The sequence below is a fragment of the Xenopus laevis genome, chromosome 2S (genome assembly GCF_017654675.1).
Source record: "Xenopus laevis strain J_2021 chromosome 2S, Xenopus_laevis_v10.1, whole genome shotgun sequence".
In the NCBI taxonomy this organism is placed as follows: domain Eukaryota; kingdom Metazoa; phylum Chordata; class Amphibia; order Anura; family Pipidae; genus Xenopus; species Xenopus laevis.
Genome location: NC_054374.1, coordinates 81732118 through 81740725, shown reverse-complemented (window position 1 = coordinate 81740725; position 8608 = coordinate 81732118).

Here is an 8608-nt window from a genome sequence, read left to right as displayed (position 1 = left end):
GTTTAAACACACCTGGGCCCTCACCCCCTAGAGGCCCACCGGATTTTACAGAACGCACGCCAGAAGTACTGCGTTGGAAGATTCATAGGGGGGAGGGCCCAACAAGGGGGCCCGGGTGCCCATCCTGTACCAGGGTCTGCCGGCGAGTAGTTACGCTACTGCCTTGTTAGAGGGGTGAATATAATATTTTTATTACACAAAGAAGAAAGTCCCAAATCAGTATTGATCCCACTCAGTAAGGTCATAATAGGTTTTCTCACACCTCCAAATTCAAAAATTTACAAATATTTGTGTCCCTAAAGAGCTCAAAAATCAAGCATTTGGGAAAAAACAAGAAGAATGATAATATGTAGTAATCTCACTTACACACCGTTCAAGTTCAAAATTTCTCCAGCGTCTCTTACAGACACTGGTAGAGAAGCTGGAGAAATTTTGAACTTGAATAGTGGCAGATTTCCATTTGATCAGCTTTTAATTCTGTGTTTGTTTTTGTGCAATTCAGATGTTTTATTTGAAACGTTAAACTGCACATGCCACTTCTTTATTGTTTTTAAGGATACGATCATAGATGGTCTACAAGGAACATTATTATACTGTAATAATACCGGCAATCTCGACAAAGTCCTTCTGCCTGGGTGCAGAAACATCAACATTCTCCATACATGTCCAAAAGCATCCGCACTCGCAGAGCTTATGAAATAAAAATAATCTTTATTTTCAGAACTTCAACCTGATGTTTCGGCCCAGCCCTAGGCCTTTCTCAAAGTACTAAAATAACAGTGAATAAGCCTAATTTCTGTATTTTGGCAGGAAAACAGCAGCACTTGTGATGTGTTCGCAAAGTCATAATTTATCACTGTAGATCATATACCCAATAAAAATTACACTCATTTAACAAATCGTTAACAAAATGACACAAAAATTTTTTTAAAAGCAAGGCACTAAAAATCAATTATTATTATAACAATCAAGTAACATACTACATGCTACAGACTCGATACAAACAATTGCTATTGTGTCAATCTCTGAGCAGCTGTTAAACTCTAGAGCAGGGGTGCCCAAGACGTCGATCGCAGTCTACCAGTAGATCCAGGGAATGTTCCTAGTAGACTGCAAGCTGCCTAAACCAGAGAGGAGGGAATATGGAACATCCGCCACCGCTCCCGCAGCTTTAGGACCCAGTGGATCTGTGTTTGTTGCAGCCCTGCCGCTTACCCAGTGTGTCAGTGCTCCCACCTCCCCACCCCTCTCCTTCCCTCCCTCAGTCCACTGTCTGAGCAAGCCTGTAGCCAGCATGGATTCCTACCAGAGAGGAGGGGACAGGGAACACCTGCCACGGCTCCTGCAGCTGGTGAAGGGCCATGCATTCCTCAGCGGAACCCACGGATGCTTAGTAAAGATGGTCACCTTGGGGGGACTTGAAGAGGATGAAGCTCTGTAGCTGTTTCCCATCTGAAACAGCAGCAGCTTAAGGACCTGGCAGTTCAGTGTTAGTTGCAGACCTTCCCCAGCTGCAATGTGTCAGTGCTCGCTCCTCTCCCCGTCCCTCTCCTACCCTCCCTCAGTCCTCTGCCTTATCTCTCCATCCCCTGGCACTCAGAGAGCCTGCATGGATTCTGTTATCTTGAAATCCCACTGCCTGGAGTTGCTGGTGACCTATCAGGATGTCATTGAGGATCAGATGGGTGATGGTAGCAAGTAAAGAGAGGGCTGCAGTGGAGGGGGGCACACAGTGGTGGGGGCACTGATGTAGTGGTGCTATGTAGCAGCTGAAGCAGATGGTATCAAGCGCTCACCATGCCAATGGGGTACCTGGCTTAGCCAGTCATGCTTATTGCTGAGAGCACTGGCACAACTGGTACTAGATGCAATGTGCTTGACCAGTGTGGGACAATCAGTACCGTTGAAGTTAGATAGGAGCGGACACTGTGATTGCTTGGCATTTTCCAACTGCCCAGTGCCCTTGTAGGGTTCCAGGGACTCCAGCACGGTCTCAGCCTTGGTCTCCCCAGCTGCAGGTACCGCCCCCAGCCCTCTCCCAGTCGGACTGGAAGTTCTCGTGTGCCAATCTCCTGCATGAGCAGCAGTCACATCGGAGCAGTGAGATCAGTGGGCAGGCCAGGCTCCACCTTGTGTGAGCTTCAGGTTGTGGCCTTTCTGCTGGAGAAGACTCTCGGTACCTTTCCTTCATACCTCCAGACATGGCGAGCCCTTGTATTGTGATTCAGGATAGGGATGCACAGAATCTACTTTTTGGATTCGGCCCAAATCCTTTGCGAAATATTCTCCTGATGGCGGCCAGGTGTCGAGAGTAGATCCCAGGGTAACAAAATCTGGGCACCCCTGCTCTAGAGTTACCAGTCGTTAGAGGGCAGCTGAAATTTGTATATATTCTATTATAAAACTGAGTAAAACAGAATAAAGAGCTTAAAGGGGTTGTTCACCTTCAAACAACTAGTTGTTATCAGATAGATCACCAGAAATAACGAATTTTTCCAATGACTTTCTATTTTCTATGTGTCACGGTTTTTCTAATATTGAAGTATAAAGTGTCATTTCTCTCCTTCTGAAGCAGCTCTGGGAGGGGGGGTCGCCGATCCTGTAAACTGTTCTAAATTGATACATTTAGTTGATACATTTCTAATCTTTGTCCCTGCTGAGCAGAATCTCTGGGTTTCATTACAGGCAGCTGTTAGACTTGATACAATTGTTGCTAATACTCCAGAGATGCTGCTGAGAAATGGATCAACTAAATGTTGCAAAATTGTAACAGTTCAGAATCTGCACCTGGATTACTGAGCTGTCAGACTCAAACACCAGAGACAGGAACATTCAACTTTAAACTTAGATTTTGGAAAAAACGTAAAAAATAAATAATGGAAAGTAATTGGAAAAAGTCATTATTTCTAGGGAACAATCTAAAAACAACTAAATTGAAAAAAGTGTTTGGAAGGTGAACAACCCCTTTAACCCCTTCAGTTTGTTGTTTAATATACCGCTCCATAATGCTTCATTTTCTTTTTCTTTAAAATTAAGTTTTAATCCTCTTCATTTCTGTGATGTGACTATTTATTATTATTTAACACTTTATATTACTTATTCTTCTACTTTTCTAATCACCCTACTGCCTGTGATGTATAGTTTCTAGGGACCCAAGAAGTTAGATTATGACATGGAGGGTGCCGGTCCGGTGAGATTATACCGTTCTTTCCACCTCGAGACAAACCATCTGCTCTGTGATGGCAGGAAGTTGGCTTTTGTGTTATATTACCATGCTGCGAGAGATATTACTACCCTCTAACCCAGGGATTTAAATAAAGGGGATAAATATTTGGTAGCTAGACTGGCAGCAGCGTCTCGAAAGGCAATCCTACATCAATGGATCTCAACAGAAGCCCCATCAATCACACTTACAAAACAAAAAATGCATCACATGTTTCACATGGACTGGCTGGAAGCCATGACAAACAAAGAACGACAAGCTAAAAAAAATTTTCTCACTTGGACCACATACTGTATATCAATAGTCTTCCCTCTCCACTCCACTTTACCTAACCACTCACACCTTCATAAACACAACTTGGTATGACACAGACATATTGAGAGGTAATTCATTGTTGCAAGTGTGATGTTTGGGGGATCACAGCGGGGGTTTTTTTCACCAAACATGCAGGCCACTCCACGTTAAAGGAAACATTTAGTTTATTTTCTTCAGTTCACATAAATCTCTCACAGACAAGCAGTGGCATAAAAATCAAAACAGCTTCAGTTCAGCAACAAATAAGTCCCAACAAAAGAGCCGCGTACTTGCCAAGAAAACTTGCAGTGTCCAGTCTGCCGGGAGTGAACTCCCTAGTCTTTTAGAAAAGAACTTTCTCCAACTCCACAGTGAATAGCCACACATGAAAACCAAACTTTTCAGTTTAACACAGCAGTGAGTTTCCACACCCCCTCTCACCTGCTGCTCACCTCCATTAAACACCCCTTGGATGTCCAGCCCACCTCTGGCTGGTTAACCCCATGGTGTCTTTTAAAGAGGTAATTTTAAAACCTAAAGAATGGGGATATATACCGGTCATCTACAATATATCCCCCCCCCAGCTTCTACACAAGAAACAAACCATTATATCCAAAACATACTTCAAGGGACTGGAACAACCACAAGATCACCCCCCAGGAGTCACCGCACTAATAGGCTTTTATCATCTTACCTAAGGTAAATAAATTCAGCCTGTTTGAACTACAACCAAACTCGGAACTAGTTTTAACAGAAATATATTACTATGTTAACTTTGTTTACATTTAATTTTCTTTTTATCTACTTTCTTTTCCTTCATTTAAGCATGTACTATGACATCAATGACTGAATAACTGGACATATAAAATGTCTAGGAAATGTATTGCATGCAAAAAATTACATTAAAAATGTAATAGAGACAATTTAAAAAAAAACAAATTTCAGTGGGGAACTGAACCTGCTGCCATTTTTACAGTATTAACACCAGGGTTTCCAAACTATTCACAGTTGGTCACTAGGGGACTGCAGTTTTAGGTTTGAAAAAGTGGGCGGAGCCACCAACAGATTTCACCTATTGAATTGTGTTGGTTTAAATTAAAATCATACTATTTATGCCAGGGTCCCCAAGCTTTGCAGAGTTAGTCACTAGGTGACAATTTAAGGTTTGGGGGAAAAGTGGGTGGAGCCAGTAGCCAATACAATTTCTTTCATTGATTTTAATGGGGAACTTTAAACTGCTGCCATTCTCACAAGTTTAACGTCAGGGTCCCCAGACTTTGCAGCGTTAGCCATTGGGTACTTGCAGTTCAAGCTTAGGAAAAAATGACCGGAGCCAATCACATTTTGCCAATTGACTTTCAATGAGGAAATTTAACCAGCTGCCATTCTCACAGTATGCAAACTTTCACAGTTGGTTACTAGGGGACTGCAGTTTTAGTTTTGAAATAGTGGATGGAGCCACCAACAACCGTTTTGATCTGATTTTACCTATTGAATTTTATTGATTTACATTTAAGATTTTGCCATTCTAATACTATTTATACCAGGACCCTCAATCTTTAAAGAGTTAAGCTGGCCGTAGATGCAAAGATCCGATCATTCGAATCATCCAAAGAATGGACTTCCCCATCTCCCGACCTGCCACTAACCATTCAGACCAAATAAAGTAGCAAAAGAACAGATCAGCCGATGTTCTGCCCCTGACAACAATCGTACGAAAGTTATGTCCGACAAAGCTAGTGACAGTCTCCCTCTGAGATATTATTGGCAGCCGACAGAAATCTATTAACCTGTCCGAAAAGACCAAAAGACCGATCTCTACCGGAAGAGAAATGTCGGGACTCTCCACACACGGCCCGAATATTTTACCCATCAAAATTTCATTGGCTTATATATAAACTGCTGCCTTTCTCCCAGCATTAGTCCCGACACTTTGCTGAATTAGTCACTGGTGGACTGCAGTTCAATTTTAGAAAAAGGGGACAGAGCCACCAACCATTATTCAGATGTCACTTTCCAGTAGGGAAATCTAAATTGCTGCCATTTTGACACTATTAAAACCAGGGTCCCCACAATGTGTACAGTGTTTTTACTATATGATAATGGTCCAAGGTTAGAAAAAGTGAGTGGAGCCAACAATAACCAACCAGATTTCATGTTGGTTTGAAAAAAAACAAAAAAAAACTCAGTGAGTGAAGTTTGTTCTCAAACTTCCCGTTCTATTTTAAAGCTAATCTTTATACTTGTGCTCCTGATTTCAATGAGACAGAGATGTGGGCTTCATACTGAGAGAGGCAGGGAAATTAAAGTGGAGTATATTACCCACTGTAACAATTATCTCCATGCGCAGACTGAGTATGTAATTATTTACAAACTTTTTTTTTTTTTTTAATCTTTACAGTGACATTTTTTAAACAACGCTCTACCTCCCAATCCCCCTCTTCTATTTCATGTTTCAAGTATCTTTTAGCATACTCTGTACACTCTCTCTTACGTCACTTATGCAAGTGGTCCGGCACATATTCTCCCACAAGCAAACTTTTCAGGGGTTGTTTCCTTAACTCCAATGATAAGGTGTTCTTTACTTCCATGGTTGGGGTTAATAAGCAATTTAAGATGATAAAAAATGTGCTGCCACTGTAATTGCACCTGCAACCTGAAAGCATTTTATAAGAAAATATCCCCCCCTCCTTAGAATTTGAGCTTTTGATGTCATACTGAAATAAAACCTTGTGTAATTGAGCCAAATCCAATCCAGCAAATTTATTGCAGATGGTATAGTGTGTAGTGGTTTGTAGCTCTCTCTGTTTTCACATATTCTTTCTAGGAAAATAGCATTATAACTTTGTGGGAGAGTATTCTGTATTCTGAAATGAAACTTCACAGAATACGAGAAGATCCTGGTTTGTAATTGTAGGAAGTTTATATAGGCCGTTTTAATTTTGAACAAAAGTCAGTAAAATTTTGAGCTCTCTCCAGTTAAAAGTCTCCATCTAAACCATGTGTTTGGCTAGGGCAAATGAAATGTAGCTGCAATCAGCGCCGATCCGCGCCTTTATGCCGCCTGAGGTGGCCTTCCGTTGCCGCCCTGCCCCTGCTCACGGCGCTCACATTTTCTGCGCAGGAGGGGGTCGGGGCACTGCACGACACTAGTGCAGAGAGCGCAATTGCGCTCTCTGCACTAGAAGAGCCGAATTTCCAGGTTGAAAACCGGAAATTCGGCTCTTAGTTACCAGGAGCAGCATTTTTGCTGCCCCTGTTAACCAGGGGGCGCTGCCTCCTGAGGCGAGTGTCTCAACTCGCCTCATTGGTGGAGTGCCCCTGGCTGCAATTTCCTCAGTCACAGAGCCGGGCCCGAAGGTACAGGCGCCTAAGACAAGGGCACCTGTTTGGTCACCCCTTTTGACCTGCTTGCCAGCAACACCCCAGCACCCCTAACCAACTAATTGCCCAACAACAATCCCCCAGGGGATATCTATAGCACTCTGCAGAACATAACTAAACTGGGGTTTACTCATTATCTGGGATATTATTTATATAATAAAAATGTGATGCCTTTTTTAAGATGAGTCTATAACAATGTCTCCTCTATTTCAGTATATCTCTATGTCTGTGCAACCATGAAAAGGGATTTGGATATAAAGGCAGCAGTTTTCACAGAATCATCCCACAGTTCATGTGTCAGGCTGGAGACTTCACCAACCATAATGGCACTGGGGGGAAATCCATTTATGGTAGAAAGTTTGATGATGAAAACTTTATTTTAAAGCGCACTGGGCCAGGTAATTTGTTCCTAATGACCAGTTGATGGGCTCTGTTAACTGGATGTAGTGTGTGTGTGTGTGTGTGTGTGTATATATATATATATATATATATATATATATATATATATATATATATATATATATATATATATATATATATATATACTCATTCTAGCGGCTGGAGCACTCTTAATCCATTATGCAATTGCCCGGGTGCAGGTTATAATCAATCATACATAGAGCAAACAAAAAACCGCACACACAGGACTTATGAAGTGCAAAAAAATAAAAAAAAATTTTATTGCAACTTTTCGGCTCCATTCAATTGGAATGATACAATCGATGCAGGGATCAGCTCACTCTAGTAAAGGTGAATTAAAGTGTTTTCATTTGTAACACAGCATTGTCCAACGTTTTGGTCCCACCTGGGGACCTTTATCAAGGATCATGTGCTCTGAGTGAACAATAGTTTAAATACCCTCCCCCTCTAGTGAATTTTGGCGCCCTCATGACGTCATCAGTCCTTTTACAGTTGTTTGTTTCCACAAATAAAGTTCATTCATTGTCAGTGAAAAGTGTCATTCTCATTTTCCACCATCGGGTGTCAGTGTTGTGCTCCAGTGCCAAGTCTTTCATGTATATAGATGCACATACAAGGATACTTTGTTCTTGATAAGAAACAATGTAACAATGTAACGATAAAGATGAAAACATGTTACTTACAGATATTGGAGAACAATCACATTGTAATAAGATACTTCGTATAAACCTTTCTGTGGAACAAAAAGTACAAATCAATCTATATAGTTGTCCTCAGGTTAAGAAGCAATTTAACTGCAGTTGCCAATCAGTCCCCTGGGCATGACACAATCAAGTTCGTGTATCCAAAAAGCTTCTCGTCTCAACAATATATTATCAAGGTCTCCACCCCTGGGCGGTTTAGGTACACGATAGATTGGCATACACTTGAATGTAGATGGATCATGTCTCGCTTCTTTCCAATGTTTCGCTACAGGTTGTTGTGCTATATCTTGTTTGTTTGCATCGACCTTTCTGTCAGTGTCTAGAGCTGCTCTAATGCTTGGCCTATGCATATTAATCCTCTCTTTCAATTGCCTGATGGTTTTTCCGCAGTAAATCAGGCCACATGGGCATTTGATGACATATATTACCATTGTGGATGTGCACGTTAACCTGTGTTTGATTTCATATCTTTTGCCCGTCCTGGGATGTCTGAACTCTTTGCCCATTATTAGAGTATTGCACACTACACAACCTGTGCACTTGTACACACCTGGACAAGAGGATAGAAAAGGTTGGACCCTAG